This window comes from Rhamphochromis sp. 'chilingali', assembly GCF_963969265.1.
Source record: "Rhamphochromis sp. 'chilingali' genome assembly, chromosome: 4".
Taxonomy (NCBI): Eukaryota; Metazoa; Chordata; class Actinopteri; order Cichliformes; family Cichlidae; genus Rhamphochromis; species Rhamphochromis sp. 'chilingali'.
The window spans coordinates 2,220,892-2,241,420 of NC_137948.1; the positions used below are offsets into that span (position 1 = coordinate 2,220,892).

General features: G+C 40.5%; 2 long non-coding RNA genes across 2 annotated transcripts; one reads left to right on the plus strand and one right to left on the minus strand.

Annotated features, from left to right (window-relative positions):
* Positions 1–2,857: 2,857 nt before the first annotated feature.
* On the minus strand, positions 2,858–8,088 carry LOC308394995. The gene is made up of 3 exons (XR_013971328.1): positions 7,651–8,088; positions 4,738–4,919; positions 2,858–3,622 (listed from the first exon to the last, which is right to left on the minus strand). It is a non-coding gene; the product is annotated as an uncharacterized lncRNA (long non-coding RNA).
* Positions 8,089–18,492: 10,404 nt separating this feature from the next.
* On the plus strand, positions 18,493–19,870 carry LOC308395771. The gene is made up of 2 exons (XR_013971456.1): positions 18,493–19,177; positions 19,286–19,870. It is a non-coding gene; the product is annotated as an uncharacterized lncRNA (long non-coding RNA).
* Positions 19,871–20,529: the final 659 nt, after the last annotated feature.

The following is a 20,529-nucleotide window of genomic DNA, read 5'->3' on the forward strand; positions in this document are numbered from 1 at the left end:
AGTATCGGAGCTGTCTCTCTTCTCTGTTCAGGTTTTCTGCTCCTATAATTAGTTCACAGCTTGTGAAAATTGTAAAGAAATATAAGATGATCAAAATGAAACACTTTTAAATCAAATCAGGAAGCTATGCAACTTTTGCAAGTTCACTTTTACATCTAAATTTTTTACCACAAATTCATCAAGACACGACCATTAATCTGAGCTCCACTTCTCATACAAATGACACAGACAAATTAGGATAATGGGGGTGGCAGAGCAGTAAAAATGATTTAAAGGAAGACAGATGCTGAGAGGCAGAGAGAGACAGACTTAAGAGGTGAAATACAAAAAAGATTAGTAATGGGAGAAAGCACAGAAAGAACAAAGGAGTGTGAACTGTCACTAAGGTGACACTGTGGCGGACCACCAGGTGGCTCCACTCACACACAAGTTGAAGGGAAGTGTGGGGGTGGAGATTTTGGCGCTGACTTTATGTGAAGTTCTGTCAGTTAATAAAATTGTGGAGGTATGTAACAACGACAGGAGAGGTCTCAGTGTCTCACTCCAACAACTTTATTAACTGACAGAACTTCACATAAAGTCAGCGCCAAGACCTCTCCTGTCGTTGTTACATACCTCCACAACACGACAGAAACACAGAGAGTCCCTTCTTTTGAAAATCCAGCTCAAACCCGTCGTGGTTTCATTTAAATCAAAACCCTTTATGGTCCCTCCTACTTTGGCTTATTATGTTTCAGGAGGCTTTTGCTATATAACCTTTCAGACTGCAGTCAGTCCCCAGTCACTTCGATAAATAATCAATGAGCCTGAATTATGCACTAATAAAAAGGCTTCTCATTTTGGATTATTTTATTATTAAAGTTCAGATATTTCAAAGTTTTACTGGGTGCTCAAGGGAGATGTTATGTTCACGCTTGGTACATCCAGATTCAGAATTTAAAAAATGGTTTATGGATTTAATTTACTGTAAATCTTGGGCACCGTGTGATTGGCTGTAGTAGGGCAGTTTGGAGGCCTGACTTCTTCCTGTTGTTTATGCTGCAGTTTGTTTCTGATCCGGTCGCTTTCACACAGTTTTTGGGTGATATGGTAAGGTTGTTGCCCTTCCTGTTGCTGTAGTCGTCTCTCAGTGTTTCATCCTTTTATGTCCCCCTGAAATCAGTCAGGTGTCCATGTTTGTTACTTCCTGTTTTATTTTGATAGTCCCTCATCTTTTGTGTGTCAGGTTTAGTTTTGCTTCTTCTGTCTCGTTAGTTAGATTCCCAGGTGTGTCCACTCTGCCGTATCTCCCTCATGGATCTACCGCATGGTGAGGTCTCTGTCAGTCTAGTCTACCTGCAGATTGTTCCTGCACAACTTCCTTTTTTTTTTTTTTTTGCCTTTTACCGTTTTGTCCCTGCTGATAAAGCTAAAGTTTTGAATTCCATCTGCCAAATCCTGCATTTCATGACAAATGCTCCGCAGGTGCTGTGTCATAGTGATCTCTGAGGTTTTGTCACATGATGAACCTGATGTACAACACCAACTCTGAAAAAAAGTTGCAATGCTGTATAACATGTAAATAAAATAAAATGCAAAAATGTTTAATTCACAATAGAAAACAAACTCAGTTTAAGCTGAGGAAATGTATGAACTTGAATGGCAGCAATACATTTCAAAGCAGTTGTGTTAGCGCCATGCGTCCCACTGTGTAGCATCCCTCTTTGTTTACAGCAGTCTATAAAAGTCTGGGAACTGAAGGCACCAGCTGCTGGACTATTTGAATTCTATTGTGAATAAAATATGGGTTTATGAGATTTGCACATAAATGTACTCTGTTTTTATTTATATGTTTCACAATGTTTCATAATTTTGTTTTTTTGGATTGGGTTTGTTGTTTTTGTATTAATAAAAATATTGTAAATTAACCATCAGAAAAGCAAAGCAAGTTTCACAGACTAACAAATAATTTTAGTGTGTGATTGGTTAACAGGGGCCAGTAACTAAAGGGTGCTTTTCTTTGATAACTTGATACAACAGCAGACATACTTTTTAATTATGCAGTTACAGGCATCTATTCTATAGAACAGTATGAAAGAGTCAATCTTAATGAGCAGGGTCTTTCAGTTGGAGTGTTTTTGTACTTTTATTCCATCCTAAATATGCATCGGTCTGATCTGCCAGAAGCTTTTTCTCATCAATTAAAAACAGTTTCTTTAAATGTTGTGGCGCATTTGGCCACCATCTGAAGTGGACTTGTTAGAATTTTATAATGACATGAAATGGAAAAAGTTTCAAAGCCCTGCGGACCTTTCTAGATCTCTTTTCTTTGTTCATTCCATCAAGAGAGATCGTGTCATTGTGAAACGTCTTTGTGCATCTATGCAGACGCATATTTGAATCTTCTCACTAAGCTGACCCGCCCAATTTCCACATCTCTCTCAGCTCTCATCAACACTAATGGCTGAGCCAGGAGAACCATACAGAACACACCATATGTTGCTCCCTGTAATCGGCTCATTAGGAGCCAGCCTGCTTACACTCAGCCTGAATGGAAATGTGAAACGTAGACAGCCAGATGCAGCCTGTACGCTTTTGCATGTGCAAACAAACATGTGCAAACATAAACACAGTCACACATGCAGAAACACAAGCTGCACGCGTGTGCACGTAGATACTTGTAAGTACAGTGATGCGAGCACTAAGCATGAATCACGTCTCAGTGTCCATCTGACTCTTTTCTTTTTTAGAAAAAACAAACTAAAAGAAGCACAAACATATCAAAAAAGTTTCATTTTTCAAAAGCTCATTTTTAATTAATTAATTTAGCGTAAATAATACAAATAATAAAAGTTAATCACTGAGGTTAATTAGTATCAACACTTAGTAATAAAACAGCAAACATGTCAGACGCACTGATCACAATGTGGCAAAAAGCTTAGAAATTCAAGAGTTACATTTGTCCTATCACAGTGTTTGTTAATTTACACATTTAAAATATTATCTTTGTAGTACCCTTCAGATAAATATAGGGTTTAAATGATTCTAATGATATTGAATTAGTCAGGGCTCTGTGTGTGCGGGCAGGTGGAGATGTGGATCCAAATGCAGGACTCTGAGATGGAAATGTAACTGAAAACCTCAGCTTTATTGCTGGCACAAAAACAGAAACCAAACCATGAAAACAAACAGAAGCAACCAAAAAACAAGGAGCACAAAGTTCAAGAACCCAGGAAAACAGATTAAAAACCAAACTAGATCAACAGGAGTCCATGAAAAGTTCAGGGGGTCGACCCGGAGGTCAACAACACAAGGGCCAAAACAGTTCAGGGGGCGGCCGTGCGGATAGCAACGGTGGCGGTGACACAGGCAAAACAAATCAGGAGGCCGGCCACGCGGAAGGCGGCAGCGGCAACAGAGCAGGTCCGGAGGCCGACCCCGAAGCCAGCGGCGGCGACGAACTTTCTCAGGAGACCAGCCTCGACGGCCAACTAGAGGCCTGGAAAGCAGCCGGCAGAGGCGAGGTGGAACAGGATCTGATGACAATGTAGCGGCGGTGGGACCAGACAGCGGCGGGACCAGACGCTGCAGGCGACGATGTGGAAGTCGCAGGCGATGATGCTGCGGTCTCAGAATGAACTGGCTGGGAAACCGCACAACACGTGAGTGAAGCAACATTTTTATTCAAAACATAAAATAGGCTAGCATTTTTTGAAAAGGGGATTATATAATTATTTTAATTAAAGCATTCAGTAACGGCAATGAACAGATCGATATCAGCCAGAAGTGTTAAACTACCTGTGATTTTAATTTCTGTCAAGGTAAATTTATTTTTAGTTTAGGAACTTTTAGAAACCAGAAAAAAAAAAAAGAGTAAAAATTATAAGATCAGTTTGCAACACACACACACACACACACACACACACACACACACACACACACACACACACACACACACACACACACACACACCCAAAATAACTTCTTTCTCCTGTTTCTTTCCGTCTGACCTAATGAAATGTTCAATCGCGAGCAGTTTTCTTCTCCTGTCATGCTTGGTGCCATATTCACAGCATGCCCCTGCCACACAATTTTATGAGAGCCGTCTGCACAAAACAAATCCAGCTTCTGGCTTTCAGTGTAGTGTATTGCATAATCTCTGAGGCAGAAGGCTGCCAGCATTATAGCAACCATGTTAACCTTAACAGAGACTAACTCTTAGATTATTCAACCTGAGATTAGCTAAAATGTCTCTTACACTTACATGTGTAAATTCTTAGAGGAGCTCCCTCTCCATTATGACTGAGCTTTAGTCAAGTCACTCCAGGAGATGAAGCAAAGTGCTTTATAGTTAGAGCACAGCTTAAAATCACAAGTCTCCAAAACAAAAGAAACGCAAGCCAAATAATTACAATGATAATACTCAGGATGTGGAGCAGGTCATCTACTACTAATCGGAAGGTTAGTGGTTCGATCCCTGGCTGCTCCAGTCTGCATGCCAAACATCCTTGTGTAAGATACTAAGCCCATGTTGCTCTCTGATGCATCAGCCGGAGTATGAATGTGATGCGAGTGAATGTTAGATAGAAAGCACTTGGACAGAAAAAGCTGAGAAATGTGCTTGTGTGAATGAGGCATGTTGTATCTAGCCCTGCGAGTGCTCAGGTAGACTAAAGAAAGGCTACATAAGAGTCAGTCCATTTACTGTGAGGAAGAGCAGACAAAGCCTGAGACAGGAGGACAAAAAGAAGTTGTTACCTGCAGGCAAACTATGGAGTTATGAGATCTGTGACATATCGTGAAGTTGATCCACGGAGGGCTTTAAAAACACATGATACAGTTTGGTATTTCACAGGTCGTCAGCACAGCTCAGTTAAGGCAGGAGCGATGGGCTGTCTTTTCCTTTGTACGCGAGGTGTAGGATCTGCATTTTAAGCCATCTGCAAATCAGAGACAGTGGAGTTGAACAGCCTGAACATGCAGGGAGCCAAAAGCTGATAAAAAGCAGGGAAACTGTTTTCAAGTTGACAAAACCATCGTTAATGTAACAATGCTAAATCCCGCCCTTTAAAGGATTACTGATTTGATAGTTAATGGGGCGATCGTGGCTCAAGAGTTGGGAGTTCGCCTTGTAATCGGAAGGTTGCCGGTTCGAGCCCCGGCTCGTTCAGTCTCGGTCGTTGTGTCCTTGGGCAAGACACTTCACCCACCGCCTACTGGTGTTGGCCAGAAGGGCCGATGGCGCGATATGGCAGCCTGGCTTCTGTCAGTCTGCCCCAGGGCAGCTGTGGCTACAACTGTAGCCTCCACCAGTGTGTGAATGTGTGGATGACTGGGTGTGTAAAGCGCTTTGGGGTCCCTAGGGGGGACTAGTAAAAGCGCTATACAAATACAGACCATTTACCATCAAGATTTTTAACTACAGTTTAAACATATGTGGATAAAGACCAAGTGTCTTGTTACAATCTTAATGGAGCCAAACGAAATAACTTCTGCTTTGTCATCATTTAGTTGAAGGAAGTGACTGGGGACTTTGTTTCACAATGAAGTCTTGTAAGGCTTTTGGTGCATTGAGCACATACTCAGATACAGAGGATCAAATGCGATGTATAACTTGATTACTCTGAGATGATAGAAAGACAGACAATAGCTCGATCCTCTGTCTGTATTTCCCCAGCGTCCTACTAATTATCACCATTTGTTCTCTCCAGAATACAACTGTAAAGTCTCTGCTGCCTTTAACTTTAAATGCAAGAATATACATCCCTGGTTTACCACTTAGTTGGTTAGCATATGGGTGGCTTGACAACATCAATGCATCATTTGAAAGGATGAGCTGGTCTGGTGGAAGCATCTTGCATAAGAAAAAAGCTCAGAGGCGCAGACAAGTGTTTAAAATGCCTGGGCAGTAACACAAGCATCTGAAAAGCAATTGATTGGGCACCCACTGCTGTCTGAATTGCAATTTCATCCATTTACCCCTGTTTCAGCCGAAGGCACAATGATGAAGAGTGGGAACAGTTACAGAGTGGTAAGCTCCCGAACGCATTACCCGGCCTCACCTCTCTCATTTTAAACAGTTCCATTTACATCTGTCTTCAACTCTGAACTTAGAAATTCCATCAGATTTCCTCCATTATTTAAGAAATAATGAATTAAAAACCACCCGAACAGTTTGCTAGGATCTTTAAAGAAGATATATTTAATACTTTTATAGTAACGATCTATCACTGACAGTGCAAAAACAAGGTATCACTTGCATGAATCTGCAAAGATGTATCACCAAAATCTCAGACTCCCCTCTGGCTAGAGATTATTGGCTCGCCGTTTAGGTGTCTGGTCTGTAACTTCACTCTTTTGGTTTACTGCCATTCACTCTAATAGCATTGTTTTTGACTGCTGCAGGCAACAGAAAACTTCCATGAACCCTCATTACTGTACCTGCTCAGCATGAAACAGCAGACAGACACGGTCAGAAACTAGCTGGTGAATGTGGTGAAGCATTGAGCAGCTAAAGAGCCAAACAATTCCCTCGGGAGATGGTAGGAACCAAAAAAAGATCTTCTTCAAAACACATCAGTCACAGCATCCTATTCACTCACAAACTTAAAATAATGAAAGGACGGGAGCAGTGTAGTAATGGACCAAAAAGAACAATGAAGCGTCATGATTCAAAAGTACATGATTTATGTCCCCACTTAATTGTGCCTGCAACATGCTATGAGAAAAATGGTTGCGCTCTATTGTCCCAATTTCTCAGGTGTCTCTTCTGGAAAATGCACCGTTGGTCGGCACTGTGATGGACTGCCGACTTGTCCGGGGTGTAACCTGCCCCTTGTCAGTTGGGATGAGCTCACCTCTGGTTTGCATTAGTGGAAGAAAATGGATAAATACTCAAAATTACTTTTTATCTATATGTTTATGTAGCTGTTAAAAGAATAGAGTAGCCATAGACATATTCACACCACGTCCTGCTCTGCTATTAAATGGTTTAATTTGAATATTCTTCTCACCTGTTTCAAGGCACACGGTGTGCTGTGCAGATTCTAAAGCCCCTCGTGCCTTGCATTGTGGCCTACATTAATGAAACTGACTGAACTTGGTGAGTCCTAATCATTTCTTTTACAGTGAATTCCTTTTAGAGCAAAAATGGTTCTAAAAAAAATCAATAGGAAGCCCAGCATTTGGACTTGCTCACCTACACTCAAAGCTACAGCTCCAAAAAAGATTCCTGACCCTCACACAGACTCAGCAGAATACACAGGTGCTCTGTAAAAAGGAAAAGGTTATGTGCGTGTCGGTAACAGCTTTAAACATCGTTCGCAGCCCCCGCAGATTTGGGATTGGTTGATTTTGAAGATTCACTACTGACAAACTTGATTCTTCAGATCTGAGAACAGGCTTACAAAGAGCTTTTTTCTGAGCGTAAGGGCTCCATGCTGGTTCAGACGCCACTGAGCACACTCACCCATCTCACAAACAGTGATGCACTCTGTCATATATATAGTTATAGTTTAAAATTTGACTCATTCTATTGAACTAGTGAAGCCACTGCAGTAGGCTTGTAGAAACCTCAGATGCAGCACAGAAATGTGTTGTAAGTTTTATAACATCACAGTCTCACCCCGATGTTCTTAACCTGTTCTGCCAGTTTAGTTCAAGTAAACTTACCCACCCACTCATCCATCTCTGAGCCCCTCCTGGATGGCCGAACTCCTCACCTCATCTCTAAGGGAGAGGCCAGCCACCCTTTGGAAAATCAACCTTGTGATGACCCGATGATCTGATGAGGGTGTGTCGCCTTTTGCTTCAGGACAGCTGGGACAGGTTCCAGCCCATCCACTGCATAAACAGTTAAGAAAATGGATGGATGCGGGGATGAAACTCTTCAATTTAGTGGAGTTCTCTTTACAGTGTTTCTCTCCTTTTTACTAACTGGATTATTTCTGAGTATTTTACACCTTTTTGTGTCATGATTCGGCTGTGTGGCAGGCAGGAAACGGACCCAAACGCAAACTCACGGGGACACGGGGGATAAACTCAAAAAGCACAGCTTTATTGCTGGAAAAACAGATAACAAGTTATAAAAAACTAAACGTACTGCTCACCAGAAACCACAGGGAGACTCACACACAGGATGAGGGAGACGTGGACCTAAATGCACAGAGGGTTAACGAGGGAAGTGGGAGCACACAGGGAACACAGCTGACACAGATACTCGTAACGAGACAGGCAGGAGTAACACACAGTGTTGGGAAGGTTACTTTTAACTCATTCACTGCCATTGACGTCTATAGACGTCAATTGAAAAACTTACGTTGACTGCCATTGACGTCTATAGACGTCAATTACGTTTTTCAATGGGAGGGGCTAGAATACAACCTCGGGCAACTTGAAAAACTGAAGCCCACCAGCAGTAAAAGTAGACCTGCAAGGAGGTGCGGGGTTTGCGCACGTAAGGGATTGCGCAGTGAGACAAAAATGTGGTGCAAGTCTTGTTGTGTGCCCTTGCATCCCGGAAAGTGTTATAATGATTACCACACAAAAGTGAATTATTCATTGTGAATAAATGTTTCACTATGTACATTTTATTTTTTGATATATTTGTAAATAAATTGTTTTGATAAAACATAACCTTTCTCAGTGTTATTTCTGTTTTATAGAAGTGAAAAACTATTTTATATGTTAGAGGTGTCACAAAGCAAGAAATATTAGTGTCAAAGGCACTTTTCTGCTTGAAATGTATTTTTCACGAAAAGCTCGTTTTCTCCCTTTTTTTTGGTCAAAACAGGCATTTTTGGTGGAACCCACCTCTCTTCTACAGCTGATTACTAAAGAATGGAAAATGGTAGAAACAAGCTTTTTTTTTTTTTTTTGGATGAAAGAAGAGAGTCTGTTCTTCATTTTGGTAGGTTCAGCGTTTATATGATCATAACACACAGTTTTCTGTGGCTCTTCAACAATGAGTAAAAATGCTCAAAAACCCTGGCAGTGGGGAGTTACCTGATTTGAAAATGGCTGGCAGTGAATGAGTTAAAATGTATTCCATTACAGAATACATGCCCCAAAATGTATTCTGTAACGTATTCCGTTACGTTACTCAATGACAGTAACGTATTCTGAATACTTTGGATTACTTAATATATTATCATGCTTTTTACAACTACGTGAATGTCCTATTGCTGTGTGATTTATTACTATTACTGAAGGTCCGCGACTCTGAACTGTAGAAAAGGGACCTCTGACTAATACGGCGGGGTCCCTGTCGGCTCGTAGCCGAAAAATAGCTTTACTTTGTTGTCTGGGTCAACTTTTCTTGCGAGAGACAGAGAGAGGCGTTGAAAGGCTGCTCTAACAGAACTTGTTGTTTTCGGAGGAAAACACGAACACGGTGTACAGTCGAGTCTTAATAGCTTACTTACAACTGGGCTCGTCAGGCACTCTTCTTGGCTGCAGTGGTTATTATTATATTTACATGCTTCCAGCTCCCGTTTTTGCTCGATGACAACTCGTACCTTTCCACTCCCCTTTTTCTCCCTCCTCGCGCTCACAGACACATAACGTGTATGGCAGTCCATTCTCCCTGCAGCACGGACTACACTGCCCATGATGCTACATTCTTTAGAGCTATGCTTGTAGCATTCTGCCTGTTAGCTTAGCACAACAACAACGAAAAGGCGCTCTCTCACCCAGGAAACACACAGTCGCAGAGAGAGAGAGAGCGTCGCCCTGTAACCATGGCAACCGTAACGCTGCCGCCTGGAACAACAGAACGTAGCTGTCAAACCAAACCAAACAGTCCTGATCCGCGACAATATGAAACAGGGAAGTACCGCAGTGTAATCCATTTATTTCAACAAAGTAACTGTATTCTGAATACCACCTTTTTAAACGGTAACTGTAACGGAATACAGTTACTCATATTTTGTATTTTAAATACGTAACGGCGGTACATGTATTCCGTTACTCCCCAACACTGGTAACACAACATGACGCATACTGACGGCAGACTGTCAAAGTAAAACAGGAAGTACACAGAGCTTCAGACAGGAGGAGAGAGAGAGAGCACAAACGTAACGGGCTGGGGAAAACATTGAACAAAACACAAGGAGGGGAGACGGGGGCTCACAGATGCACAGAGGGGCACACAGGGGGTAAAGGTCACAAGGGCAAATCAAATAAGGAACAACTTAACAGAGCAACCCAGGAACCGCGGCCTAAATACAGAACAAAATACAAAAATACATGAAAACTAAGACTGCTCGGCCAACATGGCCCAGGATCACGACATTTTTGGGTGTCATTTCACATTAGAGATACAGTAGAAATTAATCTCTGCGTTCCGTTTAGTTGTTTTGCTCCTCAGGATGGAATTTTTGTGTCTCGGAATAAGATCTAAATTTCCTTCCTGTAGTCCGTTTGCACCTTTTTCTTTTACATTTCTGTGCTCCATGTCCTTCGTCTTGCTGTTGCTCCTTTGGTTTGTTTGTGTGTGACTTGCATTTCTCTTTAGGTAGATGTTCAGTTTAGTGTTTACGATGGGTTCAGCCAGGTCTGCATGTAGAGGATGGATGTAGCCACCGTGATGCCACCCATTGATTAGTGATGTCCTTTTGTGAAACTTCAAGCCCGACTTGACGAGCGAGGCAGGATGTGACAGACTGAAATCAAAGGATGCCACACGAGTTCTTGTTAATTTGTTTCACTTCTTTTCTTTCTTTTCCCAGTTCATTTTGTGATATGTTTACGTTTCTGTTACTTATTTTGCCCCAGTTTGTATTTATTTTTAATCTTATTTGATCTTTTCTTCCATTTGGAGCCACTTTTGTGCAGCTATTATACAAATCTCTGCTTTCTGTGCTTCTTCTCTCTCTTCCTGTTAGTTTTGAGTTTTGCGTCAGTTTGTGTTCATTTTCCTTTTACTTTGTGCTCTTCTTGTTGGAGCCGAGGGAAACAGTTTGTTGGCCAATGTTGTAGTTTTGACACTGCAAGTGAGCCGTCTGGCATCACACATTGTTATTTGATCAATTTTAAATATAAAAATATTGATTAGATCAGCTTCACAGCCACAGAGTAATCAATAAGGAAAATATATAAGAAATGATTTTGTCATTTGGCCTTGACTGAGGCGCTGGCCTTAAAACAGGAATCGATAGTTTTTTCCCTGAAGCTGCTCCTAGAAGGTGAGGCGGGGTCAGTGTCCCGTTGGGATTTACATGGCAACCTAACTTTGTTTGGAAAGTCAGGCTTTAAGCTGCGACTTTCATTGTACAACAACTATTTTTTCCATCTTATCCCTATAATGTCATGTCTGTGTTCGTCCAGGTCTGAACCCTTCTCCACTATCATTTCACATGCACAGCTTGATATAGCCCGTGCAGCTTTGCCCAGCTTTGCTCAGAGCTTTGCACACGCCGTTGCCAGACTTGCAGCAGATTGCATCAATGCCACTATATCTACTTTTGCCAAAATTATTGTTCTGTTTGTCAGTTTTTATTTTCCTCTGCCCACCATCCAAAGCACATTGATATTGACAAATTTTGTCTAGTAATCCAGCTCCCTGGAGTTAGGTGCACAATGCAACCAAAATGAGGGCCCACCCATCCTCGCCGCCTTGGCCGATTTGCTTCAGTAATTTAATCATACGAGTGTTTGGTGATGGGATTGGAAAACATAAGCGGCGACCGCTCTAATATGAGCCCAGGTGAGATTAGGCCACAAGATTTGTTGCCACGATACTTTTGGCTGTGCGGGGAGAACCGCTGAGCTGATGCAGTCAACGAGGATCAGAAAACGTGGGATACACAGTGAGAACGTTAGAAGAAAAAGCAGTTGCACATAAGGACACAAGGCCGACTGCTAGTTTGTGAGTGAGCATGCAAGTGTGGGTGGAAAGTAGAATATGAAATCCCTGTATCGACACGAACCAGTTGACAGTTTGCCGGTTGCAATAGGTGTCGGAGTGGAGCCTTATTCTGGCTACCTCTTGAAAAATAATAAAGAGAAAGATAGCAGAAATTGAACACGATGCCCTATCATCCCCTTATTCCGCCAAACACACACACACACACACACACACACACACACACACACACACACACACACACACACACACACACACACACACACACACACACACACACACACACACACACACACACACTCTGTGCTGTCCTTCATCATGTTTCTCTTTATTGAGCCTGGATGCAAAGGACACAAACTCCATCTCACTCGATCCTCTCTCAGCACGCTGGATTACACTTGGTATGAATGGTCGAGGATGCCTTTGTGCAGTTTTATTACGACCAAAGTAGGAAATCAACACAACAAACTGCAGTTTAAGTGATGTAACTGATTCAGTACTGCACTATACTGCTGTGCTGTGCAGTTTATGACTGGTTTTGAATAGTTACTTATTTTTAGCCCAGCACTGACTTAACTGACTGGCTCGTCTGAGATGACACCATCAGTCAGAGCTGCTGAGCAGACATTCCTATTGCCACCAAATCCCATTAAGTTAAACAGCCCGAGCTACTCTCCAGATTCTCAACGCAGTGCTGTTTATTGCTGCAGCTCTGTGGAAGAAATATGATGCATGCGTGCTGCTGGGGTAAAGTTTTCTCCCACAGTACAGAGTAAAGATTTGAAATTGAATTCCTGCTAGGTGTGCTTTCCAATTTATAATAGATGGATACGTTATTCATACCTTTGGGGTAATTCGGGGGTCCGGCAGCGCACAGGTACCCAATGAATACAATTAGCAATGGAAAGGATGCCAGAATTACACCTGCGTGGAAAAGATGTGCAAAGAAGATGGGAAAAACATAGATAAAGCCAGAAGCAAGAGAGAAAAATAAGCTACCATAAAATGGGGAAATAAATTTAGAAATGTTAAATCGTATAAGAAATACGCAGCAGCGCAATATAGTTATCATCAGTCCTCCTTAGTACCCCAATCCTAACCTCTAACTAGAAGCTTGTGAGGTTTGATGGCGGAGGCTGTTTCATGGTTAAGAGTTGCATTTCAGCCTGTGAACACAGGAAAGTACCTTCATCTTTTAATTGACCATCTAATGCCGTTTGTAAAGCATCGCAGCGGTTTCATCTTTCAGCATAACAATGATCCCAATGATACTGCCAGCGTGGTGAAAGGATATTTGGGTAAAAATGCACACAGTGGAACAGCATCAGTAATGGATTGGCCTCCACAGAGCTCGGACTTCAATATTATTGGAGCAGAGTGATCATGCAGACAGAGAAGGAAAGAGAAGGCAGCAAATATCAAAAGAAAAGCTTTGAATGTCCTTCAGGAAGCCTGGAGATCACATGACAAGAAAGCTGCCTAAGAGAGTGAAAATGGACTAAGAATAAAATCGGTCGTACCAAATGTTGTTCAAGATTTTCAGAATTCCACAAATATTCAAATCTCCACCAACTACTCTTTGACAAACTCCCTGTTTTTTTGTTATTTTGTGGGAATCATAAAACAGCTTTGTCGGTTTAATGTAGACAAAGTACTTGAGTGCAAGCAAATGCAACTTCAGTGTAAATGCACTGGAACAGACATTCATGTGAGACTCAAATTTGCGAGAGTTTATAACAAGAGCTGGACTTTTACATATTTTAATGAAGTCAGCCGTGTCTTCAGTTTGTGGATTAGATTACTGTGCATAAGGATCACAATTTAAATCACCATCACCAGACTAAGCACACAGAGAAATACAAGAACTTGACTGATGCAGGGTAGGAATGGACATCGGAAGCATTGCTAGTGAAACTGCAAAAATAACGAGTTTTCACCAAGCTTTCCACATCCAGGGATGGAGCGGTCAGCAACAGCTTTGTAATTTCCCACAAAATAGCGATCACAGTAAGCCATTCTCTGATGGGGAGTTATTAAAGAGTATTTGATGGACTCTGGATTTGAGAATGTACCCCTCTCCAGGTGAACCGTAACAAGGCGGACTGAGGACGCTGTAAGAAAATCAGGAGTTTCAGCTGAAAAACAAAGGAGATGATTCTGACCTCTTCCCTTTGGCTCTGGACATTTGATGTTTCTCATCTTTGTACCTGGCATAACGGAAGAGCGTGAGATTACAAATGTGCTGGAGAAAATGCACTCAGTAAAACAACAGCAACAAATTCACAGAGGTAACTTCATACTTAGAGAGGTTTGGGATGAAATAGTACATGTTGTGGAATGTTGATTAAATAGTGAGAGTTTTTACGATTTCACATTTTCATCATTTCATTTTCATTAACATCTACTTTTAGCAGTAGCAGTTTCTAAAGAGAGAAAATCAATATTGAATTCAGTTAAATTTTATTTATACAGCACCAAATCACAACAACAGTCGCCTCAAGGCGCTTTATATTGTAATGTAGACCCTACAATAATACAACAATCATATGACCCCCTATGAGCAGCACTTTGGTGACAGTGGGAAGGAAAAACTCCCTTTTAACAGGAAGAAACCTCTGGCAGAACCAGGCTCAGGGAGGGGCGGGGCCATCTGCTGTGATTGGTTGGGGTGAGAGAAGGAAGACAGGATAAAGACATGCTGTGGAAGAGAGACAGAGGTTATGAGTATTGAGCAACAACAGAACCAGTTACTTATGTGTCCCCATTCAAAATGAATGGCTTGCCCCTGCTACACATTCTCTGTCATTTGGTTGCGTCTATCTGTGGACGCTGTTCCAGCATGCATCTCACGTCTCTGCAACAGTCTGGTCTTGTTGGCTGTGGAGATTCCTGCCTCTGTGGATCTGGGACGATCTGATTTCCTCGTGTCAGCATTGTTCCCACATCATCATAATTAATGTTGTTCCAGGTTCAACATTGCAAGTGACCAATCACCTTCTTGTGACGTCATTCCTTTGCGACTTCGAAATACCCGCCTTCGATTATTTCGAAATACAAGTGAAGAAGCGAAAAACCGCCGCCTGTCCGCCGAATTTGAAGTCAATTTAGGATACTTTCCTTTAATAAACGGTAAGCATTATACATATGTTCCTCACTTGGCTTGCTGTTTGTTTGCTAGCGATAGGCTACTTGACGACAGCATTAGCTAACCAGTGTTCTCTAGACCAGCGTTCCCCCAACTTTTTGGGTGTTTCGTGGCCCGGGGGTTGGGTCAGGCAAACACAACTGGACATAGGCATTTTGCGTACTGTCTGTCTGTGATTTTGCGCTTATCTTTTTCACTTCCGACCGCCAGTCAAATTTCGCGCTTTACGTCGACGTCACGTCTACGTCAAATGAAACCTAGCTATTGCAGTAGCTTCCCTGATCATTTTACAAACATAAGTGAAGAGAATCTGGACTAAAAGGCCTAGACTTATGGTTGTGTGCTGAATCTATGAATCAAACTATCACCTGGAAACATAATTAACTGGTCCATAGCTGTGAAACTGGACATGAGTTCTTGATTCTATGGAGATTAACAGTAATCCAGAAATTTACAAATTTGTCCTGGGACATCGCGTAAATGTTGTCCCTGGGACATCGCGTAGATGTTGTCCCTGGGACATCGCGTAGATGTTGTCCCTGGGACATCGCGTAGATGTTGTCCCTGGGACATCGTGTGATAGCTTGTAAATAATGGAATGAAAATTATTGATTGTTATTAACTTGTGAAAAAGAAGTGTAACAAATCCACATGTTATGTTCTTACACCCTTACAGAAACTGTGACTCCTTCACAATGTCAGGTAAATGTCAACTCATGTTGAATAATCAACCAATCAAGCCTTTTATTATCACATGCAATGTTACACGTACAACTGCAATGAAAATTTCACCCCCTTCTGACCATACATATATTGCTTAAACATCACATTGGGAAGACAGGTCGGAAACAGTTAGGAAGGTCAGAAAACAATTTAATTAATAGATGAGGGGAGAGGAGGAGAAAAAAGAACTACAACCAGACAAAGCTCCTAGAAGACTGAAATGGATGATGGTTGCAGCATGCAAAAAGAAAATGATATCTGTTGACTACAGCATATGCTTTCTCACAGATTACCTTGTGGGAGTAGCTGGACCAAACTCTATTGTATTTCAAGTTTGAAATCCCTGTTTGACCAGACTAACATTTCAGATGAGGTACCTCTTGACATAAAAATCCTTTTATGTTGTCATAAAACTAATGTTAAATTCTGCTTTAAATACACTTTATTGTACAATTTACTTAATGAATCGTATTCCTTAGTTCTGTTTTTATTTATATGTATTTATTTATTTGTTTTATAAGGTAATAGATGGCCTAATCTATTTGCAGTGTGAGGTATGTTGAAAAGCTTGTTTGATCATAATGACATAGCATGTTTACGTTTTTTGTAATGTATTTGAAAACATGTATTTATGTTATTTTTATAGAATTTCCCTCACATTTATCCAATACCAAGCCAAATCACTGGAAAAATTTTGGATGGGTCCACAAGAGCACAAAGTGCATACTTTTTGAAGGTATGACTTGGACTGTGGTAACTATGTTCTTATCACAAAGGGTTTATAAGTTGCCACTATAAACAAACAGCATTTTCCAAAATTGAAGCCTTGTCAGAAGAACCTGAAAAACACCTTTCTGAAACCTTTTCTGTGTAAAGACTTGTTCAAAAGCAATGCACACAGATTAAAACATTTCTGTCTTGGCCAACTGATAAAGAACACCAAAAATTGAGTGGTGCGTGTTGAGTCTGTGGTCTTGATTTGTTTTGTGCACACTATAGAAATTAATTAATGTAAACAAAAAATGACACTTTCTATATGTTTGTGTATCTGCAGAATTAATTACAAGTCTCACCTGACAAGCTTTTGCAGTTTTGCAGTGTCATTCTTGACAGAAAAACATACTTGTCACATTCTTTTTATTTCCAGAAAAACATCTTTCAGATGTATGAGAAATTGATTGGAGCCTGTCTGGAAAACGGCAGCCACTGGACCTTGTTTGTAAGTTGCACAGATTTTGCACTCTCTAGTGCATGATACTTTTCAGTGTCCCTCATTAGGAAAGCTCAAGGCCCAAGCCTACCATATCCATCTTTTTACAAAACAGTTTTGTGACATACCCAAGAGGACCATAGTCTATATGAATTCATTTGGCGAGTCGGAGGTCAGAAAAAGTGCGGTGTTGAAAAACTGGAGGTAATTAATTAACATATTTAACATAACATATTTAATTTAATTGAAATCATTACCGAACGTGGTTATTGATTTCTCTATATGCTTTTTATTTGTAATAACTGCGATCTCTCAGCTCATTTGCTTCAGCAAGAGGCTGCGCTGGAGAGTGGACCTTGTCACATGTGAGCCACCCACATCAACAGGATGGGAACTCATGTGGAGTGCATGTCGTCATGGTACTGAAAACTATAGCTTTAACCTATATAAGTAATGTTTACATTTTTGCCTATTCAGTTTTTAAAGCCTTAGAGGCAGGATGGTAAAATCTCAAATTTTTTTGTAGATTGAACCATTTCAGCAGTAATGCTTTGCTTTGGTTGCTGTTTTTTTTTTTTTTTTTTTTTTTTTTTTTCTCGGGGGGGTTAAAAACAAACAAACATTTCTTTGTTAATCTAATTCTTTTTGTTCTTTTTTTTTTTTTTTTTTTTTTTTCTTTTTTCTTCTTCGTCAATTATTAGTTTGCCCAATCTCTCATTGACGGTAAAACACAAGTGGAGGAGTACAACACTGAAATCCCAAAGCTCAGGTCCCGACTTTGCCACTACTTATTTTCCTCAATAGGTACAGATAAAATTAGCTGCCTTCTTTTTCTCTAACATTGGAAAATGTAACTTGTACTTAAACAAATTATATTTTGCAGATCGAACTAGGAAGTGCAGTCAGTGCTGGTGTGTGATTGCAGCCAAAGACCGGGTACACTATGACATGTCCTTAGCCATATAGATTGTTTATTTAATGGACTTTGTTCATTTATTTTTTGTTTGTTTATTTCTTCTTCTTTTTTTTTTTTAATTCACAGGTGCAGTGCCAGAAATGTGGTGCATACAAGCACATGCGTTGTTCAAAGTCTGTTTGTGGCATCTGTATCTTCTGTGAGAGTAAGTCACAATATAACTAAACAATGTCCAAAAATGTTTAAAGTGAAAATTTTTTTTTGTAATTTTGCCTTTGCACACCAGGACTGTGTAATTAAAGTGGACGTTTCAAGATCCAGTTTTTACACAAAACTATTTTAGACATAACTGTGTCGTATTGTGGGGATTTCTCTTCACAATAAAATTGATATAGTGCTGTTTATATCATTCTTCTTTATGTAACAGCACAGTGCAGCACAGCAGAGGGAAAGGAGTTGTGCAGCATAGTGGGTGGCTATACAGGAGGAGCAATAGAAGTAGCCAGTGAAGAATGTCATCAGGGAAAGCATCAGGCAGCGAATGACAAAGGAAAAGTTCCTAAGGGAGAGAACATCTGCAGCAAATCGACAAGTAACAGTGAGATAGGAAGACTGACAGTCAGAGATGAAGGTACACAGACTGAAAGAGATGAAGGTACACAGACTGAAAGAGATGAAGGTACACAGACTGAAGACAACGAAAAAGAAGCAGAAGTATACGGCACAAGTCTGAGTACAGATAATGCTGCTGCTGATGATGTTGACAGGATCGATGCAGATGCAGAATTTCAAACTGATTCAGAAGGAACTAGTACAGTTTACAGAGTGCATGGTCGCTTATCTGTACCAAGCTCAAAAAAGAAAACCTACACAATAACAGAAGACGAGATCAAGCGCAGAATCAACGCAGAGAACATGTCAGTTCATGTTTTCAGAGGTTTGATTGGGGTAGGTATACATTTCGTGATTTTGATGTCACCTGAAATAAATCCGGGTTACTCGTATCAATGAAGTGACAATGTGGCTGGAAGTTGTGCATTTGCTGCAACATATACACAATTACACCATGTAAACAAAAGCATTTAACTTTGTGCGCGTGTGTGTGTCTCTCTCTGCTCTTTTGGTGTTTGCACTTTTTCTTTTTTAGGGCCGTAAAGCCAAACTGCCCGCAATGATTCTTGACAGGCCTAAGAAGGCCAAAACTAAAGTAACAGTGTTTAGTGTTCTGAGTGAAGAGGAGGCTGGGGAGCTAGCCCTCGGGTTTGCCGGAAGATTGGCCTGCGATGTCACAACAGACATGGTCTGTAAAGGCATCGACCATTCAAGTGCTGATATGACAAAGTAAGTTAGTAAAACAATATGAAAGTTGTATCTTTTTTGGTATTATTTGTCATTTCCCCGTATTTGGGTTATTGGTGTAACATTGTTAATCTTACTTTCTAATAACAGACAGACTCTTCTCAAAATCCAACACAATCTTAAACATGAGCTGACTGATTCCTCAACCTTCAGTTTGCTGACACACACCTTTGGCCCCGCTGCACTGGATTCTGTCATTTCATTCCTGTGTGAAAAACTTGATCTTGTCTCTTAAATAATGAAACCTTTTGTGACTTTTGTTTGTTCTGTAAATCAGAATCTTGAAAATTGTTCACTGTTGTTCTAAGTTTGTGTTAACTATTTGGCAAAAATGATTGGTTCCTAATCCAAACAGCATAATGACTGTTCTAACACACATCTTAAAAATACTACAAAGAAAGAAAATTATCACATATGTTTCAATATGAATGTAATTGTGTCACACTCGGTTTGTAGTAGCTTTCCTGTTTTATTTTGAGTTTTGGTATGTTTACACTGTTATTTTTATTTCCCGTGTGTTCGTCTTCCCTTATTAGTTTTACTGTATTTAATTAGTCTGATTTAATAACTTATAATTATTTACTTTCCAGTGTGTATATATGCTCCTCGTTTGGATTATTGTTTGTTTGAGTTCTGCCTGTCTTTTCTATTAAAGATTTGGACTTTTGGACTATTAGTGGACCTCGTAGGTTTTTATTCTGTTCAATTGGTAATTGACTGGGTTTAATTTAGTGGCCTGGAAAACAGGCCGGAGGGGTCTGGTCATTTTAACCCCCTAAGACCCGAAATCTTCCATGGCATGCATTTTTAATTTCTCTTTGATATTTGGGCCGATTGGAACCCGATGAATGTAAAAAGAAAGAATTACCAGGTTTTGTTTTTTTTACCTAATTTTTGTTTCTGAGACAAATGAGAGCCACATATGAGGACATTAATTTGAAATTTCGATAGAACAGTTGCCGTATAATGTCCTCGTAACTGTATATCAGGCACTTGTTGATCAAGATTTAGTATTTTGGTCTAAATAACCCAAAATGTGATGTCCACATGTGTGGACGCCAGGCTGGAGTAAAGTGTTAGAGCTATTTATACCTATGTAAACTTTTATACACTGGTTTTTACCTGTCTTGTTTCAGAAAGGTTTAAAAGGGTAATGTCCACATTTATTTGTTTGTTTATTTGTTTTAATTCAACATATTTTATTAAAGTAATTGAGCTTGAACACAGAAAAAACTGAATCAAATAATCATAAAATCAAATCACTTGCACTATACTGAAGTCTAATCTACTCTGAGCTAATGCCGGTTTCCAACACTAATGATCGGGTGAAGGAG